Below are 19,191 nucleotides of genomic sequence, written 5' to 3'. Positions count from 1 at the left end.
AGCTAAGGAGATGGGTAGCGGTCTGAGGATACAAAGGGGAGAGAGATCCTTAGCCAGAAGATAAAAGGAGATGTTTGTAAAACAAAGATGCCCTATTCAGGTAACTTTCCTAGGTAAAGAGGAATCTCTGTTAATAGCTTTCTTCTTGATAAAGCAGGCAATTGAGGGGAAAGTAAGGAGCTTTTTTCAAATCTACTGGGTTTGGATTGCTTCTAACTCAAAATAATGTTCATGCCAAAGTGGCCCAACTTGGCATGGCCTGCCTTTGGCCTCTACACTATCACACTAGCCAACTCAGCTACTAAGGAGTTGAGATCTTCCTAGTACCTAAGTGAAAGTTAATTGAAAACTAAAATACTTAATTTTTAAAAGTGTTTTTATTATCTTAGAGTGATCAGGAATGCTATGGGGATTCCCATGGGTTTTACAGAGGTAGGAAAATGACCATTTCCATAGAATGAGTTTGAGATGGAAATACTGGGAGACAAAAATTTATTGGTAATTGTACCCCCAGATCCCTGCTTACTCAATGTAAATATTATATAAGAAATCACTAGATGGCTGCTATAATGTAATTTTATTGAAGGTATTAATGGTAGTCATGGTAGTAGTAGTAGGGGTCATGGTAATAATATTCCATGAGCTTAGTTGATATTTCTAAGGAGGAGATTAAAGGACGAACTGAAAATTCTAAAAACAATAACATTGATGTATTTTTCAAATAAAATGATTTTCTAGTTTCTTTTTCATAATACCTCAATGACATCTTCACAGATTTTAATGTTTTATAAAATATTAGATTTTCCCTTGATATTATTTCCCTTTGCCTTTCCTTGATATGGTTTGAAGATGACATGGAATGGGTTGCTCAGTCTCACCTTTTTGGAGGGACTGTGTAATGAATGCTTACATTTTCTGTGTCCCCACCCTACTTCTCCATTCATCCTTTAACAATTGTAGGTAAATTGGTATTGTCTCCTGAGATTGCTCTCTCTCAAGCCCATTCTGAAATCTATTATTGACCACAATACTTTTCTAATGGAAACCAATGGCCATTCATAACTGATAAGTGTTAATGCTCAAGATGGACTCCTTTTCTGTATAAAGGCCAACTGATCATTGTAGTTCATGCGTTAATTAGCCAGTTTGCTAGTAAACAAGGAAATACATACTTTCAAAGTCCTTTGCTTTTAAATAGTTACAAATTCATGGATTTGGAAAGTTCTCTTCAGGAGAACCAAGGTCTGCCAACTTTTAAATTTTTTCATCAGGAAAATAGGGCCAAAGATGTTATGAGGAAACTATAAATATAATTTTCATGTTATATTGAAATGTCAATTGAAGTAAATAATCGAGAAATCTCAAGTAAGCTGTATTTTCATAAATGCTTAAAAGCACAGGAAAATGCTTTTTATTATCTTTTTCTTTTAAATAATGGAACATATTACACCTACAGGGTGAACATTCATTAGGGTTGAAAAATACAGGAACCGTAGACATTAGTGCCTCCTTTATTTCTTCTTCCTTCTGGATATTCTTTTCAGTTGTTAGTTTTTGTAAAGTAAAAAACCTGGTAAGAACATATAAGTATTCATTAGATATCTGGAGGAGTAAACACAAAGAAATAAGTTTTCAATGAATGCAAATTAGTAAGTGTTATTGTTGTTTTCTTTATTTCACTCTAAGGAACCCACACCACTGAACAAATTTTAAGTGCCATTTATCTTCATGTATCAGCCTCAAACCAGAAATTAAAAAAGAAAATCCAATCTGACTGACAGGTATGATCAGTAATAACAGGTTTACTTTGATTTTAATTTCACATTAGAAAGATATATCCTTCACTTGATGCCTTCTTGTACTTTGTACTCCATGTTAAAATAGGAACAATGCAAGCAATTTTAGGGATACAGAAGTATGCTGTGTTTTTTATTCTATTTGGTATGGTTTCTGTATTCATAACTGAAACCTTTGCTAGTATTTCCATGTGTTCTATCATCTAAAGGGTTTAGTCTTCTGCCTGTTCCATTTCTCATATTCCGTTGGCCTTTCTGGTTATTTCAGAAAAACAACCATCAACTTTGCCATTGCCTGGGAGGGTTTAGAGCAAAACTCTTGAGGTCAAATCTCTGATTTACTACCTGGCCTATTCATGTTACATCTTCGAATCTCAGTTTTCATATTTATAAAATGGTGAATAATCATTATAATAATTATTATCTCCAGGGACCATGAAAAGATGTAGTTGATAATGGATACTTATATAAAACATTCAACATAGCACATAATGAAATTATAAGAAATGGTAGCCTCTTTGTTTCTCATAAACATCTAAAAGGTTGTTGAACCTCTTCTCTATTCCACATGTTCTACATTCATAATGACATTGACAAATAGGTAGTTTTTGATGAAGTTTTGGGGTGATGGTGGGGGGTGTCCAGAGCCGACGGCCAAGAAAGAATTCTTGAAAATGTCTTTGGTGCAAAAAGGTGATTTTATTAAAGCATGGGGACAGGACCCATGGGCAGAAAGAGCTGCACTGGAGTTGTGACGGGTAACTCATTATATACCCTCAGGTTGGGAGGAGGGTAGGGACAGTGTAAGTCTCTAAAGAATTTTGGAATCAAGGTTTCCAGGACCTTGAGGGCCTAGCTGTTGCTAGGAAAATGCCATTTATTACTGTTTGGTAAAACCTCAGTCATGAGACCCTTTGGATGTATATCAGGGGGCCATAAGCTTGCAGTATGATTGCCAGAATATATCTTGGGGGAGTTGAGATAAAGGAAGTTTCCAAAGAAATTTTTATATGTTAATGTAGATTTACAGGTTCCTGGGGGATCAGGATGATGTTAAGCTAAGATTCCCTTTTGCCCCTGGCAAAGTGTCATCATTGAGGCAGCTGAGCTCCTAGAGGGAGGTCACTCTGCCTGTTTCAAGTACTTGTCAGTGGGCTGTAGGCAGTAAGGGAATTTAATTTTTCATTTGCCTTTGCTTCCTACATCACCATGGCAAACACTTAAATCACCTTACATCTTGATGAGGGTGATCTTCAGGCTCCAAGAAATGGAGTCTATAGATTTCTGGAGATTAGGCTATGGATAAGATTGCCTTTTTCTTACAGTTTACTAAATTATCTATAAACTGAAGGAGACTCCCGGCCTGCATCACTGTGATCTCTATCAGTCAACCGTTTGCTTTCTTTCCTTTCCTCTGTTCTTGGGCAGCCAGGAGTGTCCAAGGAATATCACACATATCTCAAGGGGTGAGGGTGGGGGGCGCAGGGGGGGTATGTTGCTATTAGCCTGTACTTTGCCCTCAGGTTGCCCCACGCTCCCTCATCAGTTTTTATTTACATGAAAAGCATCTCTTAAAATTCCCCACTCCACTTAAACATCCATTTGTCATATAAACAGATATGGTCATCAACATGTAAGAAGGCATCTTTTCAAGTTTGTGAAAGAAACAGGATTTAAATTTCCAACTTATGATTTAACAATTTAATATTTTAAGATATGCCTTTACATAGCAAAATTGGCACTTACTGGGTAGCAGCTAATAACACTATTTTGAATAAGATATCCAGGATATGCAGATCTTTACAAGCCTGAAAAACTAAACTGTAACTACCAAATGGAATTTTTTACTGTCATTGATTTACATGGTTATAAAGCCAGCAAGAAAAAAACTACCAAATTATGACTGTGTAAGGGTAGAAAAGTTTCCCTTTTCTTATAGGTTCTTTGGATGATCTAATATTTAAATTGATATAAGACAGATAAACAGGAATAAAACAGAAGTTTAATAACACATTTACCTCCTGTATATATGGGGGAGTCCAAGCCAGGAAAACTGAGTAAGATCTCCAGAGCAGTGGCCAAAGCCTTCACCTTCATAAAGAAGACAAAAGAGAAAAGATGTTGGGGATAGAGAGTCAGTTATGGGAGGTTACTAGGAAAAGAATAGTAAACAAGGATAAGGTTGTTGTCCATGCAGATTTAAGTCCTTGCTGTCTTCATTGAGTTTCTAGAGGTTGAGTCTTCCTGGTGTGGCTAGGGAGACACTTTTACAAATGGGTATTTCCCTTATAAATGCATCTCTTATGAAAGGGTAATTCCTGGTAAGTTTTCAGAGGTTCACTTTGCTGTTTCTTAAACATAAACAGTTAAGAATAATCAAGATGCCAAAGAGGCATAATTTGGGGTGGTAAAATTTGCTCTCCTTCAACTGTAAATACCTTTAGGAATAATTTTTATTATTTATTATTATTTTTTTTTATTTTTTATTATTTTTATTATATTATACTTGAATTTCATTTTTTATATCAGAAATGTAGATAATGCCAATAATTGATCTGTTAAGTTCATTTATAACATTCTACTTTATTGTTTTATATGAAATTTATTGTCAAATTGGTTTCCATACAACACCCAGTGCTCCTCCCAACAGGTGCCCTCCTCAATGCCCATCACCCACCCTCCCCTCCCTCCCACTCCCCATCAACCCTCAGTTTATTCTCAGTTTTTAAGAGTCTCTTATGGTTTGGCTCTCACCCTCTCTAACTTTTCTTTTTCCCTTGCCCTCCCTCATGGTTTTCTGTTAAGTTTCTCTGGATCCACATAAGAGTGAAAACATATGGTATCTGTCTTTCTCTGTATGACTTACTTCACTTAACATTAACACTCTCCAGTTCCATCCACATTGCTACAAAAGGCCATATTTCATTCTTTCTCATTGCCAAGTAGTATTCCATTGTGTATATAAACCACAACTTCTTTATCCATTTATTGGTTGATGGACATTTCGGCTCTTTCCATAATTTGGCTATTGTTGAGAGTGCTGCTATAAACATTGGGGTACAAGTGCCCCTATGCATCAGCACTCCTGTATCCCTTGGGTAAATTCCTAGCAGTGCTATTGCTGGGTCATAGGGTAGATCTATTTTTAATTTTTTGAGAAACCTCCACGCTGTTTTCCAGAGTGGCTGTACCAGTTTGCATTCCCAGCAACAGTGCAAGAGGGTTCCCATTTCTCCACATCCTCTCCAGCATCTATAGTCTCCTGATTTGTTCATTTTGGCCACTCTGACTGGTGTGAGGTGGTATCTCAGTGTGGTTTTGATTAGTATTTCCCTGATGAGGAGCGATGTTGAACATCTTTTCAGGTGGCTGTTGGCCATCTGGATGTCTTCTTTAGAGAAGTGTCTATTCATGTCTTCTGCCCATTTCTTCACTGGATTATTTGTTTTTTGGGCATTGAGTTTGGTGAGTTCTTTATAGATTTTGGATACTAGGCCTTTGTCTGATATGTCATTTGCAAATATATTTTCCTATTCCATTGGTTGCCTTTTAGTTTTGTTGGTTGTTTCCTTTGCAGTGCAGAAGCTTTTTATCTTCATGAGGTCCCAATAGTTCATTTTTGCTTTTAATTCCCTTGTGTTTGGAGATGTGTCAAGTAAGAAATTGCTGTGGCTGAGGTCAGAGAGTTTTTTTCCTGCTTTCTCCTCTAGGGTTTTGTTGGTTTCCTGTCTCACATTCAGGTCTTTTATCCATTTTGAGTTTATTTCTGTGAATGGCATAAGAAAGTGGTCTAGTTTCATTCTTCTACAGCATTCTACTTTAACTATCACAGCAAATTTTGTCTCATTTTGTTTTCTATTTAATTCATTTAAAATATTGTTTTAATTTAATAGTATTATTCATAAACTTTTCAGCAAATTACTCTTCTAAGTGTTATTGCAGGTATACAGATGAGTATGATGTGGTCCTAACATACTAAGAAGTATGCATGTCAATAGGGAATACAGACATACCCAACAATGCATAGAAACAAAAAATGGGACAGGAAGGCAAGTAGACTTCTGTCTCCTAGACCATACCCAGTAGGTAACTCCCTTAATTACTGAGGTCATCTTTGTAAAACATAAAGCATTTTGCTTCTTTGGTCTTTATTTTTTTCTCCTGTCCCAGTTTTAATGAACAATTAGTGTTATTCCAAAATAACTAATCTGTTAAAAAATGTGAGTAGTAGGGGGTGCCTGGGTGGCTCAGTCGGTTAAGTGGCCGACTTCGGCTCAGGTCATGATTTCGTGGTCCATGAGTTCGAGCCCCATGTCAGGCTCTGTGCTGACAGCTCAGAGCCTGGAGCCTGTTTCAGATTCTGTGTCTCCCTCTCTCTGACCCTCCCCCATTCATGCTCTGTCTCTCTCTGTCTCAAAAATAAATAAACGTTAAAAAAAAATTTAAAAAAATGTGAGTAGTAGAATTTATATACTTAACTAGTAAGTGCATGGATATAATTTCTTTCAGGTATAGTGCATTTTGACTTTTTTGCCACCTTTGCCTTCTTTTCTGGCATATAAAATGCATATTTTAGATAAAATAAATTCATTTTTCTCCAGAAAGAGCTCATATTTAAAAATAAGCTTAAACAAAGCATAATGACCTAACTCTAAAACTTTATATTTCTCTGTCAGTAGAAATTTCTCTCCCCGTGATCAAATAAATCCAAAGCAGCATATGATAATACCATGAAATTAAGTAAAAGGGACCCAGAGGAACATAAGTTTGTCATGCGTATGACATTTGAAAAACTACATGTATGCTTGGGGGTAGCTGGCTGGCTCAGAAGGTAGAGCAGGCAACTCTTGATCTCAGGGTTGTAAATTTTTGAGCCACACATTAGGTGTAGAGATTACTTAAGTCAAATCTTCACACACACAAAAATGCATGTATACTTGATGGTGAAGACAAGATTCTCCCCTCAAAGACCAAGAAATTATATAGTCACAATTTGTCTCCTTGCAGATAGCTCTTCACTTGTTTGACTAAGGGCACTGTTACCCACAAATCCTATAGCTTTATCCCACAACTTTAATAAGAGGATACGCTGATAAATTTATGTTGAGCCATCCATATTTTTTCCCTAAAGTGCTTTAATTTAGTTTGATGACTTAGAACTTGCCTTATTAGATAAGAGTCTTCAACTTCTTTTGTGCAGAGAAATAATATTTTTTAATGTGTAATTTTGGCAAAACTCCTTGACTTGTATCTCATTCAACACAAGAGAATACTCGTTTTTAACATGGATGCTAAAATGATCCATTTTGTATGTGTCGGATTAGGAAGAACCAATCAAGAATAACTGCTTTTACTCCAGATCTTAGTGAGTCACAAGGTAAAACACTATCAAAGTGGACTGTACCTATATATATGGTGTAATATGTATATATATGTGTGTTAATATATATATATATATGGTATACACATTTTAATAAATATATATATTTACATACATGTATGTATTTTCACCCTCTCAGGATCAATTTTAATATGTGATTTTTCTTAAGCTTTGAATCAGATATCAGATACAGGTCAATGAAGTTTGTATTTTTAAAAATAACAATGCAATCTGTAATATAATCTGAGATGCATTTATTCAACATTTCCCCTCCAAATTGCTGCCTCAGGTAGGAGCAGCCATAGGTAGTAAGTAGTAAGTCAGGAATTTAGGGGTTCTGGATCCTGGTTGAGTATCTTTCTATCTTATCATGATCAACAGTCTGAAGGAAACTCTTTAAAATCATGTATTGTTTAGGGGCACCTGGGTGCCTCAGTCAGTTAAACATCCAACTTCAGCTCAGGTCATGATCTCACAGTCCATGAGTTCAAGCCCCACGTCAGGCCCTGTGCTGACAGCTCAGAGCCTGGAGCCTGCTTCAGATTCCGTGTCTCCCTCTCTCTCTCTGCCCGTCCCCTGTTCACACTCTGTCTCTGTCTCTGTATCTCTCTCAAAAATAAACATTTAAAAGAAAACCATATTGTTTACCATGATCTATTCAGCATTTAGCAAAGTGGTCTGTCTAGTGAAACATTTATAGATGCTTTAAAGCCATGTCTGGTTAAGAGCTTCATAATACCTGGTAATAAACATATCCCCTGTTCTCTGAATCTTCATGTGGTGATAATAAGAAGCCCATAAGTGTAGATCTAGTCCTCTTCAGGGGTCCTGTAGTGAAAACTCAAAAGTGCAGGAGCGGGTTACCCCACAGAGCATGCTGAACCTTAAGAGTATCAGGGTCATCAAACCATATGGTTTCATTTGAGGCTGATTTGAGGATATGGAGAAAGATTTGTCCCCCAAATCTTGACTCTCAATTCCCAATAAATGTAATTGTGATTTTGGATCCAAAAGATGCTATTCCCAGGCAAGCCCAAAAGTTTTAAAAGGAACAAGTTGCAAAATGGAGCCTGGCATATTGAACCCCTTTCTGCAGGAATTTTACATTTCTGTAGAATTGTCACTCTGAGTGGATCTTGGGGACATGGAACAACAGTGTTCACAATTTTTCACACCTGTGGAAAGTGCTGAGGGAGCATGGACCACAATAAGGCCTTTAAGGTTGGGTCAACTGAGATTTTATTCTGTCTTTTGTTACTTGTTACTTTGTATCCCACCTGTAAAGTGGGATGAGGATATGTATCTCACACTGTTGGGAGGATCAACAGAGCTAGGTTTGTTACCAGTGAGAGAGTCCTCCTTGTGTGAATGGAGGTCTCATTCCTTGGATTCCCCATGAGATGATTTACACAGGGATTCATGCTCCCATAAAGACAGCCAGAAGGAAAGTGACAAGCATAAAGCAACTTATTAAAAAGAAAGTACACTCAAGGTGGGAGAGCAGGCAGGTTCTGTGAGGTGGAACCAACCCTAGGTCATTTTGGAATTGGATATTTGTTACATCTCTCTGGGCTGGGAGGAGCTGGGAGGTATGGTGGGGTGATCTCTAAAGGAAGCTATTTCTAATCATTTGGGAGATTTCTCCCACAGGCTGGGAGGGGGAGTTTTTGGACCCTGCAAAGATTGTGCCAGAACCCTCATGCACCCCTTTCTCCAAGGGGTGGGGGTGGGAGGCTGTACCTGCAATATACATGAATTATAATGAATCTAGAAGTTACCCTGCGGCAGAGGGGGAAGAGGAGAGCCATGCTATGTACTGTGGCTCTTGATCTGTCACCCCAAGTTCTTGGAAGCCACAGGTCAGGATGTTGTGCCCCTGGGCTTTTAATGTGTAGTTTATCACCATCCTTGCCTCCAGCTCACCTCTCTATTGTTCCCCTTCACGGATTTGGGACTCTGCCCTGGGGGTGTTCCTTCCACTGCTCCTGTCTAGCTTCTACCTAACAAGTTCACAATGGTCTATAGTGGAGAGGGAATAAGGATAATGCCAATTATACCTTCTGACCATGGGACATATTTGAAAAGAACATGCACAGAGCAGGAAGTCCCACTCATTTTTTTTTTTCTGCCACAATGAAAAAAAAAAAGGAAAATACATATCTTTGTCTGGAAATTATCTTAAAAGCCATATCTTTTTCTTTTGCTGTCAGTGGAAATGGAAAATAGGTGGCCTAATGTGACATTCTGTCATGGAAATCATATAGAAAGCTTACAGCTTTCTCTGCTGAAGAAATTTAAGGAAATTAAGCTGTCGCCTTCCTTATTTGTGATACTTGTTTATGAAGTATTGTTCTAGAGCAGTTGTTTTCCAACTATGGTTCTTTGAAATCTGCCTCAGAATTATTTGAGGTGCTTGTTAAAAATGTAGATTCAGGGCCTAACCCCAGAGTGAATGGAAACATAGTGTGTTTCAGTTGATAGCTTCTGGAGAGAACTGCATGTTTACACAAGCCTGCCCATCAGGTGGTACAAATGTGCCCCAAAGCTGAAGATGTACACCAAGAGCAGCAGTCTCCAAATATTTGACCACCCATCCACTTAGTAAACTTATGACATCCCCCACACGTGTGGGTATATGTTCTGTTCACTCTTGATTATGGACATTGTCAAACATACCCCAAATTTGAGAAATATACTAAGGATTAGAAATATAACTAGAAATTAAATATCTTCTTTCTTTTTTATATATTGGTCTTACAAACTGCCTGGGATGCAAGAATTATATTTTGTACCTCTGGCCAAAGGTTGGGTTGACTTCACATGTGGAGGATAATAAAAATCCAACTCCATGTGTTATTCTATTGTAAAACATAATATAACCCCTGTCTCTCATCTAATTTTAATGAATCTTAATATTTTTCCAAATTTACTTTAGAGGTTTTTATTTTTTGTTATTTTTGTTTCAAATTTGAATGTAAATTCTAGTAAGTTACCATATAGTCTACCATTGGTTTCAGGTGTCAGAATTTTTTTAAATAATGAAAAAATATAGAAGCATTTAAAATCCCTGTTCTCTCTCTCTTCCTTTTAACTGCAGAGTAGCTGTTATTCTGAAATGTAAGCATTATGATCTCAATTACGATTTTACACTGTATCTACACAGACATTTATCTACAAACAAGTCTCTTTTTTTTCCCTCCCTCATTCTCCAAGAGAATTGTTACATGTGATTTAATCATTGTATAAGTATTTGTCTGCTTAGCTCAGTATTGTGGACTTAAGATTTATACATATTGATACCTTTAACACTAGTTTATTTTAACTACTGTAATATTTCATTATACGAATATACATATGTGAGAAAGTTTTTCTTAAGACTGGAATTTCTGGCTTGTACATTTGGTTGATGAATAGTTTCATTTTTCAGAAATCTTAAGTAATGTCAGTTATTAAGGTATAAAAAACGTGTCTTGCTTTAAATTGGATTTAACTCATGATTAGAGGGATAGCCATATTTTTATGTTTATGACCCTTTGTTTTCATTTTCACTGAACTGCCTACTCATTTTGTTCATTTTTTTTTTTTCTGTTGGGTTCTTTGGCTTTTCCTTATTGATTTGTGGATATTAACCTTTTATTTGTTTACAGATATTGTAAATACCTTTTTTTCAGTGAGTCACTTGCCTTTTAACTTTTTCCTTTGTGCACAACAGCTCTACAATTTTATGTTAATGAAATTTATAATTTTTTAAAGGTTTTTAGAATTATCGAATCATCAGAACCATAATGTCGTAAAGATATTCTTTTATTTATTTTTTTTCTTCTAAAAGTTTAGCATTAATTTTAGTATGTAGGTCTTTGGTTCATCTACAGTTTTCGTTAAGTGTAATTTTCGACTTACATGAAGGAAAATTGTTATTTCTGAACAGTTTTGTGAGTGTTGGCAGATTCATACATTTGTGTAACCACTACAACAGTTAAGATATAGTGGTGATATATAAGAACAGTTCCATCACCTCAAGAACCCCCTCATGTTACCCTGTGTGCTCATTTTCTACCCACTCCTGACAACTACTGATCTGTTCTTTATTCCTACAGTTTCCTTTTCTAGAAAGTCATAGAAATGGAATCATACAATATGTTACCTTTGAGTCTGATTTCATTCACTTAGCATAATGTATTTGAGATTCATCCATGTTGTTGCATGTATCAATAATCTGTTCTTTTTATTGCTAAATAGTATTCCCATGTATGGATGTACCACACTTTGTTTTTCCATTAACCCAATGGAAGACATTTAGATTGTTTCCAGTTTGGGGTGATTACGAATATGCTGCCAAAACATTCTTGAACGGGTTTTTGTGTGAAACATATGTTTTCATTTCTCTAGGGTAAATACCAAGGATAAGTGTTTGTTTTACTTTATAAGAATTTGCCAAAGTGTTCCCAGAGTGGTTGTTTTAATTATGCCACATATGAAAATTCCAGTCATTCTGCATCTTTGTCAACATTTTAGATATTGTCTTTTCTTTTTCTGTCAATTTTTCTTTTCTTTCTTTCCTTTCCTTTTCTGTCCTATCCCGTCCTTCCTATCCTTTCTGTCCTTCCCTCCCTCCCTCTTCCTTCCTTCCTTCCTTCTTTCCTTCCTTCATTCTTCCTTCTTTCCTACCCTTCTTCCTTCTTTCCTTCCTTCTTTCCTTCCTTCGTTCCTTCCTTCCTTCCTTTTTTTCTTTTCTTCTTTCTTTCTTTCTTTCTTTCTTTTTTCTGTTATCATTATTGTTTTAATTTTAGCCATTCTAATTGGACTGTAGTAGTATCCCATTCTCGTCTTAATTTACATTTTCTTAATGATTAATGATTTTGAGCTTTTTTCCCATGGGCTTGTTTGCCATCCGTATATCTTCTTTGGGGAAATATATATTCAACTATTTGCCTGGGGTGTGTGTGTGTTTGTTTTCTCATTGTTGGGTTTTAAAAGTTACTTGTGTATTCTATATATAAGTCATTTGTTAGGTGTATGATTTGTAAATATTTTCTCCCAGTAGTAAGCTTTAGGCTTATTTTTGCATGTGAACTTATCCATTCACTTTCATTTTTAGTATCTCATCCTTTTTTCAGGGCACAATTTACTTTGATTATGTGTAACATTAATAGTTCCAAATTGGTGTGCCTCAGTACACTGGGTGGTATTGATCTCCTCAGGCTTTCAAGGTGGCTCAGTGGATCTGAGGACCAGGGGTTCCCAGTTGAGCACAGCCTTGTTTGTTTACCCCCATATGACGTAGAGTAGTCCTGATGTTCTAAGTGTGTTGCTATGTAAACAAGTTTGGGAAATACCACATCAACAGCTCTTTCAGTGTGCATCTGTAGCTTCAACTCATGTTGTCTTTGAATGTCTGAAACGTTTTTCATAACCTAGCTTTACAATTTGATGTAGACAGTTATTTTTCTTTATCACTTTAACAATATTACTTTATTATGTATTGCTGCTGATGAGACATATTATGTCAGATTAATCTTCATTCTTTTATTCATAATCTTTCTCTCCCCTTGGATAACTTTTGAGATTATTTCTTTATCCTTGATGGTTTTACATTTCACACTGATGCATTTAGGTATGGGTTTATTTTCATTTATCTTGTGAAGAACACTTTGAATTTGAGGACTAATGTTTCATTTCTTTTTTCAATTTGGAAAGATGCCCATCTATTTTAAATCTTCACATTTTGTGTCTCTATCACTTTTTTTTTTAAAGCCCAGAACTCTCATGTTGGAACGCTTTTATTCTCCATGTTTCCTAACTACTCTTTCACTGTGGTGTTGTTTTAATTGCTTTGTGACTCTGTGCTGCCTTCTGGACTAAGACTTCAGCACTATCATCCACTGCACTGTTCTCTCTCCTCATCTGTCTGACCCTGTGTCCAGGCTAAGTTTTATTCCATCTTTTTGTATTTTTATCTCCCCATCATTGCTATATTTTTATATTCAAAATTTCCACTTATATATTTATTTTTATATTGTAATAGAATTCTAAGATAGCCCTCAATGACCCATGTCTTATCCAAGCTCCTTTTCCTGAATATAGATGGGATCTAAGCAATGAAATATGGGGAAGGTGATGGAATATTATTCCCATTATTATGTTTACTTGTATGGCAAAGTGGAAGAGAGTTTGCAGATGTAATCAAAGTCTCCGGTCTGTTGACTGTAGGGTAATCAAAAATGAGATTATCCCAGGTTGGCCTGTTCCTAAACAGTTGAGACATTTTAAAGAAGGTCTAGGGGTCAGAGATGGGAGCAGCAGAAATGCTCTTTCACATGTCCTTGAAGAAGCAAATTGCCATGATTTTTAAAGCCTCAAGGAGATGAATTTTAACAGCAACTTCATGAACTTTGAAGAGGTCCCGACTCTCAGATGACATCATAGCTTTGGATAACACTATGATTACAACCTGACAGACCCTGAGCAGAGGACGGAGATAAGCTGTGTCTGGCCTCCAGACCTGCAGAAACTGTGAGAAAATAAATCTGTATTGTCTTTAGCCGTAAAGTTGTGGTAATCTGTTTCTCAGAAATAGAAAACTAATATATATATTTATAAATTCTTATTTCATCATTTTCTGTTTTGATTTCAAGATTCCTTGTTTCTTTTTCAAATATTACTCTCACATTTATTTCGGTTTTACTCTTATTGATTTTAAAAGCTTTCTAATTTTGTTTTTATTTCCTCTTGCCTGCATTAAGTTAATTTTTTTGACTGTCCAAAGCTGCATTTGGTTTTTGTAATTTTGGGTTTTAGGCTCACTTAAATAGGAAATTCTCTCTCTTTACTCCTTCTCACTACCCTGTCTATATCTCTCTTTGGTATCTATTCCTTTGGCCTGCCTCCAGAGGGCCACTGGTTAAGAAGGAGATCTTGTATCATCAGTTCATAACTTGCAGGCATTTTTTTTTTTTTTTTAGGTTCTGTTGTGGAGATATTTCGGGTTGCCCGTCAGCCTGTCTAGGCCATGTATTCATGGGATATCTAACCCAGGAAGCAGTTTTTTAAGATTTCTTTCTAGAACAGGGGAGCTCCATCCCAGCCACTGGTTGGTCATAAGCAGTTAGCCTGGTCTCTCTCTTAACGTAAGGTCCTTTTGGTGTTTCTTGCCCCTCAGCAACTTCCAGCCCCAGGTCTACTTTTGAATCAAAAGTTCATCTGGCTTGTAGCTTTAGCTCTGCTCATCACCCTATGCCATTTTAGGATCTCAGGTATATTTACCTTTTTGGAGCCCAGCCTTTTCTCTTTAATTACAAATATTTATTATTGCCATTTAGTTATGGGGGGGAGGCATAATTCAAAACTATCAAAAGGCTTATAGCCCTATTAGTTTATCAGGTATATCACTGCTACTCCAGGGATGCGATATTCTTACTAACATTTGCATGTTAATGTGTATTCACACACCCTCTTAAGATACTTATCACATTCTTTTGTTTGTCATTTTCTGACTACTATCTCTTCTACATGAAAATAGTAGTGGGTCCCTGGCATCTATTTTATACAATGAATCCTCAGTGGCCAGAGTTGCTCGGATTGGTGGTTGGTATCTAGATAACCTAAGTAAATCAGAGGTGTTTCCCTGAGAATTTGAAATTGAGAGGGAGAGAAGATGACAAAGAAAGAAAAGCTGTTGGTTTTCATGGGGATTACTTGTGTGAAGCAAGCTTAGGCCAAGTCTACCACCACATAAAGGAAGAAGTAGAAATTCTTTTGCAGAAAGAGTGAAGGTACACAGAGAAAAATAGGGATTAGAGATGGTCAGAAGGCTTTCTAGTTCCTGATCTTCTACCTGTCCTAAATTTTAGTTTTAAAAACTACCAACATTTCCTTTACAATAGATGTATTTGTTTTGGGGATACTTTATTTAATTTCTGTTACGTACAAGTAAATTGAGTTCTAACTGTCTGTGAGATAAAATTCTATTGTTGTTCACTTAGCTAAGCTGGACCTATGCCTCCCAGAATCTCCTTCCATTACTGTTCTGGGTTAGAGTTGGCTAAAGAGTGGTACTTGCATGAGATTTGGGTGGTAGAAGGATAACAGTGCTCTCTGAAGGTTGTAATGGTTGGTCATGGTGACAGACCATTCATGGTGACATGAATGAGCATAGCTTGTTAGTTCCAGTTTGTCCTTTAAACTATCCTCTGCCCCAGATCCAACTCTCTTGCCTGCTCCAGACTTTACTGACCAAGAGAGACCTCAGGCTCATCACCAAATATTTGTTAGAAACTTCTCCATCAGCTTCCCTGAGTGAGTTCCATGAGTTCCACTTACATGTCTGGACATGCTTGGGTTTCGCGGATTGACTGGTTTACAACTTGTCTGGTTTCTTTTCTTTTTTTTTAATGTTTATTTTTGAGCGTGAAAGAGACAGAGGGCAAGCGGGGACGGACAGAGAGAGAAGGAGACACAGAATCCGAAGCAGGCTCCAGGCTCTGAGCTGTCAGCACAGAGCCTGATGTGGGGCCTGAACTCACAAACTGTGAGATCATGACCTAGGCCGATGTCAGATGCTTAACCGACTGAGCCACCCAGGTGTCCCTTGTCTGAATTCTTAATTTTCCTTTCCAGGCATTAATTTCCCACTCCTCCCACAATTATGGAAGGTATAATTGCTATAGTAAATCTCTTATCCCATAGTTCATAGTCATTTTGCTTCTCGATTGAACTCTGACTGGTATACTGATGTAACTCGTGTCAAAACGTTGCCTCAGAAGTGTGATTGCTGACCAATTTCCTCAATATTATTGCTCACTAAAGGACTAGTTGCCATGCCTTCTGTAATGTTCCTTTGAGAGTTTTCTGTTCCAGTAAAGAACTTTTCATTATAAATATTATTAAATACAGTGTAATATATTTGAAATCAAAATATATATGTTTTACATAATATCTATTGAGCACTTACTGTCTGCTAGGCAACACTCAAGTACTGGGGATGCAATAGTAATCAAGATAAAAGTATTCCTGATTATATAGAGCTTTGCATTCTAGTCAGAGGTGAAGATATACAAAAGACTAATAAATGAGTAAGATAATTTCAGATAGTGGTTGTACTATGGTGGTTGTTCACTTAGCAAAGCTGGACCTATGCTTCCCAGAATCTCCTTCCATTACTGTTCTGGGTTAGAGTTGGCTAAAGAGTGCTACTTGCATGAGATTTGGGTGGTACTTGCATGAGATTTCCTCAGAAGGAAGATCTGAGATTGGGTAACTGGCTATGGCAGTTTTTTTAAGATGTGAGTGGTCAAAGGAAGTCACTCTGAGAAGTCTTTCAGAGACCAAATGACATGGAAGACCAGCTATCTGGAGATTTTAGGACCCAGCATTCCAGGCAGGTGGAAACAGCACAGGCCAAGGCCTAAGTGGTGAAAGAACTTAGTAAGTTCTAGGAAAGGAGAAGAGAAAGGTACGGGTAAAATAATGTATGGCCTTACAGGCCACAGAAAAGAGTTTGAACCTTTATTCTAAGTGCAATGAAATGCCAGTGCCAGAACTAAGTTTCTTGTGGTGTGTTTTGTTTTAAATCTGTCTCTTATAACTGGATGGAGGATGAAGATAGCGGGGGCAAGACTGGAAGCAAAGACTACTATACCTAGTATGCTGAGGAAACAAGACTCAAGATGTATAATCATGTAGCACCTTTCTGTTTTCTTTCCTTGTCCCTTTATTATTTATATCAGTAAGGCAAATTCTTCACGGACCTTCAATGAAAATTTGAGTCATTCAGTGTCTTTTTAGAGTACTTTTGGATAGCAAGTTTTAGAGTCACTTCAAGTTACTTCATAAATTAGAGTGTGCAATCCCACAGAATGATCATGACTTCAGTTTTCATTCAAAGTTCAAGCCTGCTACATGTAGGAAGTCCACATTCCGGGCAGGAGTTGTGCTTGACTTTTTTCTCACTTCCCATTCCATGGTTTCTGTGCCTTGGAAAGAGACTTGGAGGGAAGAAGATAAGAACGTCTGAGATAGGAAAGTTCTGACTTGCCTGGCACTTTCACTCTCTCTGTGTCTGTCTAATGTTTAGAGCTTATGCTTTCCTTTCTGAGTACTTTCATGGATTTATCAGAGAGCTCACCTCCACCCCGAGCCCTGTCGACCATTCACTTGAAATCTTATTGACGAATGATGTTCTCTCCTTCTTCATTCAACTACTTTTGAAGTCCTTTTGGGTAGTCCTGTGGGGCATGATATAGGCCAACCTGACATCGGCTCTCTTGGATCATGTGAACATCATTTGATATACAAGAAACATTTAGGCATAATTTCCCTGAAAAACTCGAGGAGTTTTTCTGACCCATCACCCATCTAGCCCATCTCCCACCCACCTCCCTCTGTCATCCCATAGTTTGTTCTCTATCATTAAGTCTGACCAATTTAGCCACCTCTCCTTTAGTCCTTTACACACTTCTCTTTCCTTTTGAATTTTCCAGGCAGGAGTCAAACACCAGTTGATTGTTTGCTCTTCACTGACACAAACCAGTCTTCTTCCCATAGTGCTAAATATACCCAGGTTTATATCTCATGTCATCAAATATTCCACCTGCTACCACCCTTTTACAGTCTAACACAACACATGAGTCATTCCTCACTTGTTCTGTGAAGCGTAGCAAAGTGGTTTAGAATATAATTAGGGATCTAGACAGCTTGGGATCAAATATGAGTTCAACTTATTAGCTGTGTGACTTTCAGTGAATTGCTTAAGTTGTTTGTACCCAAATTTCTTAGTTTGAAAAATAGTAATAGTAGCTCATATACTTCTGTAAGGCTAGAAGAGTCAATATTTGTATAGATTAGTATCTGGCTCATTGTAAGCACTCAATAGCTGTTGCCTGTTATTCTCTGAAAATTTGAATTCCTAGATCACTGTCTCTCTTCCTACATCTCTTTCTCTCCAACACTGTTGTGCTTTTAGTTCTTTTTCTTTTTTAATTTAAATTTCAGTTAGTGCAGTGCAGTATTGGTTTCAGGAGTAGAATTCAGTGATTCATCATTTACATACAACACCCAGTGCACATCGCAAGTGCCTTCCTTAGTACCCATCGCCCACCTAGCCCATCTCCCATCCTCTTCCCTCTGTCAGCCCATAGTTTGTTCTCAGTTCATTAAGAGTCACTTGTAGTTTGTTTCCCTCTCTTCTCTTCCTCCACCTTCCAGTATGTGCATCTGTTTTGTTTCATAAATTCCACATATGAGTGAAAGCATATGGTATTAGTCTTTCTCTGATTGACTTATTTTGCTTAGCATCATACATTCTAGCTCCATCCACATGATTGCAAATGGAGATTTCATTCTTTTTGATGGCTAATATTCCATTGTATATATGTACCACATCATCTTTATCCTTTCATCAGTTGATGGACATTTGGGCTCTCTCCTTAGTTTGGCTATTGTTGATAATGCTGCTATAAACATTGGGGTGCATGTACCCCTTCAAATCTGTTTATTTGTGTCCTGTGGGTAAATACCTAGTAGTGCAATTCCTGGATTGTAAAGTAGTTCTAGTTTTAGTTTCTTGAGGAACTTCCATACTGTTCTCCAGAGTGGCTGCCCCACTTTGCATTCCCACCAACTGTGCAAGAGGGTTACCCTTCTTCTGCATCCTCACCAACACCTGTTGTTTCTTACATTGTTAACTTTAGCCATTCTGACAGATGTGAGGTGGTATCTCATCATGGTTTTGACTTGTATTTCTCTGATGATGAGTGATGTTGAGCATCTTTTCATGTATCTATTGGCCACCTGGATGTCTTCTGTGGAAAAGTGTCTCTTCATGTGTTCTGTCCATTTCTTAACTGGGTTATTTCTTTTTGGGGTGTTGAGCTCTTTATAGATTTTGGATACTAACCCTTTATCAGGTATGTCATTTGCAAATATCTTCTCCCGTTCGTTAGGCTGCCTTTTAGTTTTGTTGATTGTTTCCTTCACTGTGCAGAAGCTTTTTATCTTGATGAAGTCCCAGTAGTTCAT

General features: G+C 37.2%; 1 protein-coding gene and 1 long non-coding RNA gene across 3 annotated transcripts in view; one reads left to right on the top strand and one right to left on the bottom strand.

The window, feature by feature from the left end:
- LOC132670902 (uncharacterized) overlaps positions 1 to 19,191 on the top strand; it is a 500,514-nt gene that overhangs the window by 110,490 nt on the left and 370,833 nt on the right. The window lies entirely within an intron of this gene.
- Positions 1,372 to 19,191, bottom strand: part of LOC132671397 (uncharacterized) — a 28,473-nt gene continuing 10,653 nt past the window's right edge. For both annotated transcript variants that reach the window (XR_009607085.1, XR_013557094.2), the window contains 2 exons: positions 3,815 to 3,887; positions 1,372 to 1,570 (listed from right to left, as the gene is read on the bottom strand). This is a non-coding gene — a long non-coding RNA (uncharacterized LOC132671397). The remainder of the gene's footprint in view (positions 1,571 to 3,814; positions 3,888 to 19,191) is intronic.

Source organism: Panthera onca, chromosome C1 (assembly GCF_046562875.1).
Source record: "Panthera onca isolate mPanOnc1 chromosome C1, mPanOnc1 haplotype 2, whole genome shotgun sequence".
In the NCBI taxonomy this organism is placed as follows: Eukaryota; Metazoa; Chordata; class Mammalia; order Carnivora; family Felidae; genus Panthera; species Panthera onca.
This window is presented reverse-complemented; position numbering and strand designations above follow the sequence as displayed.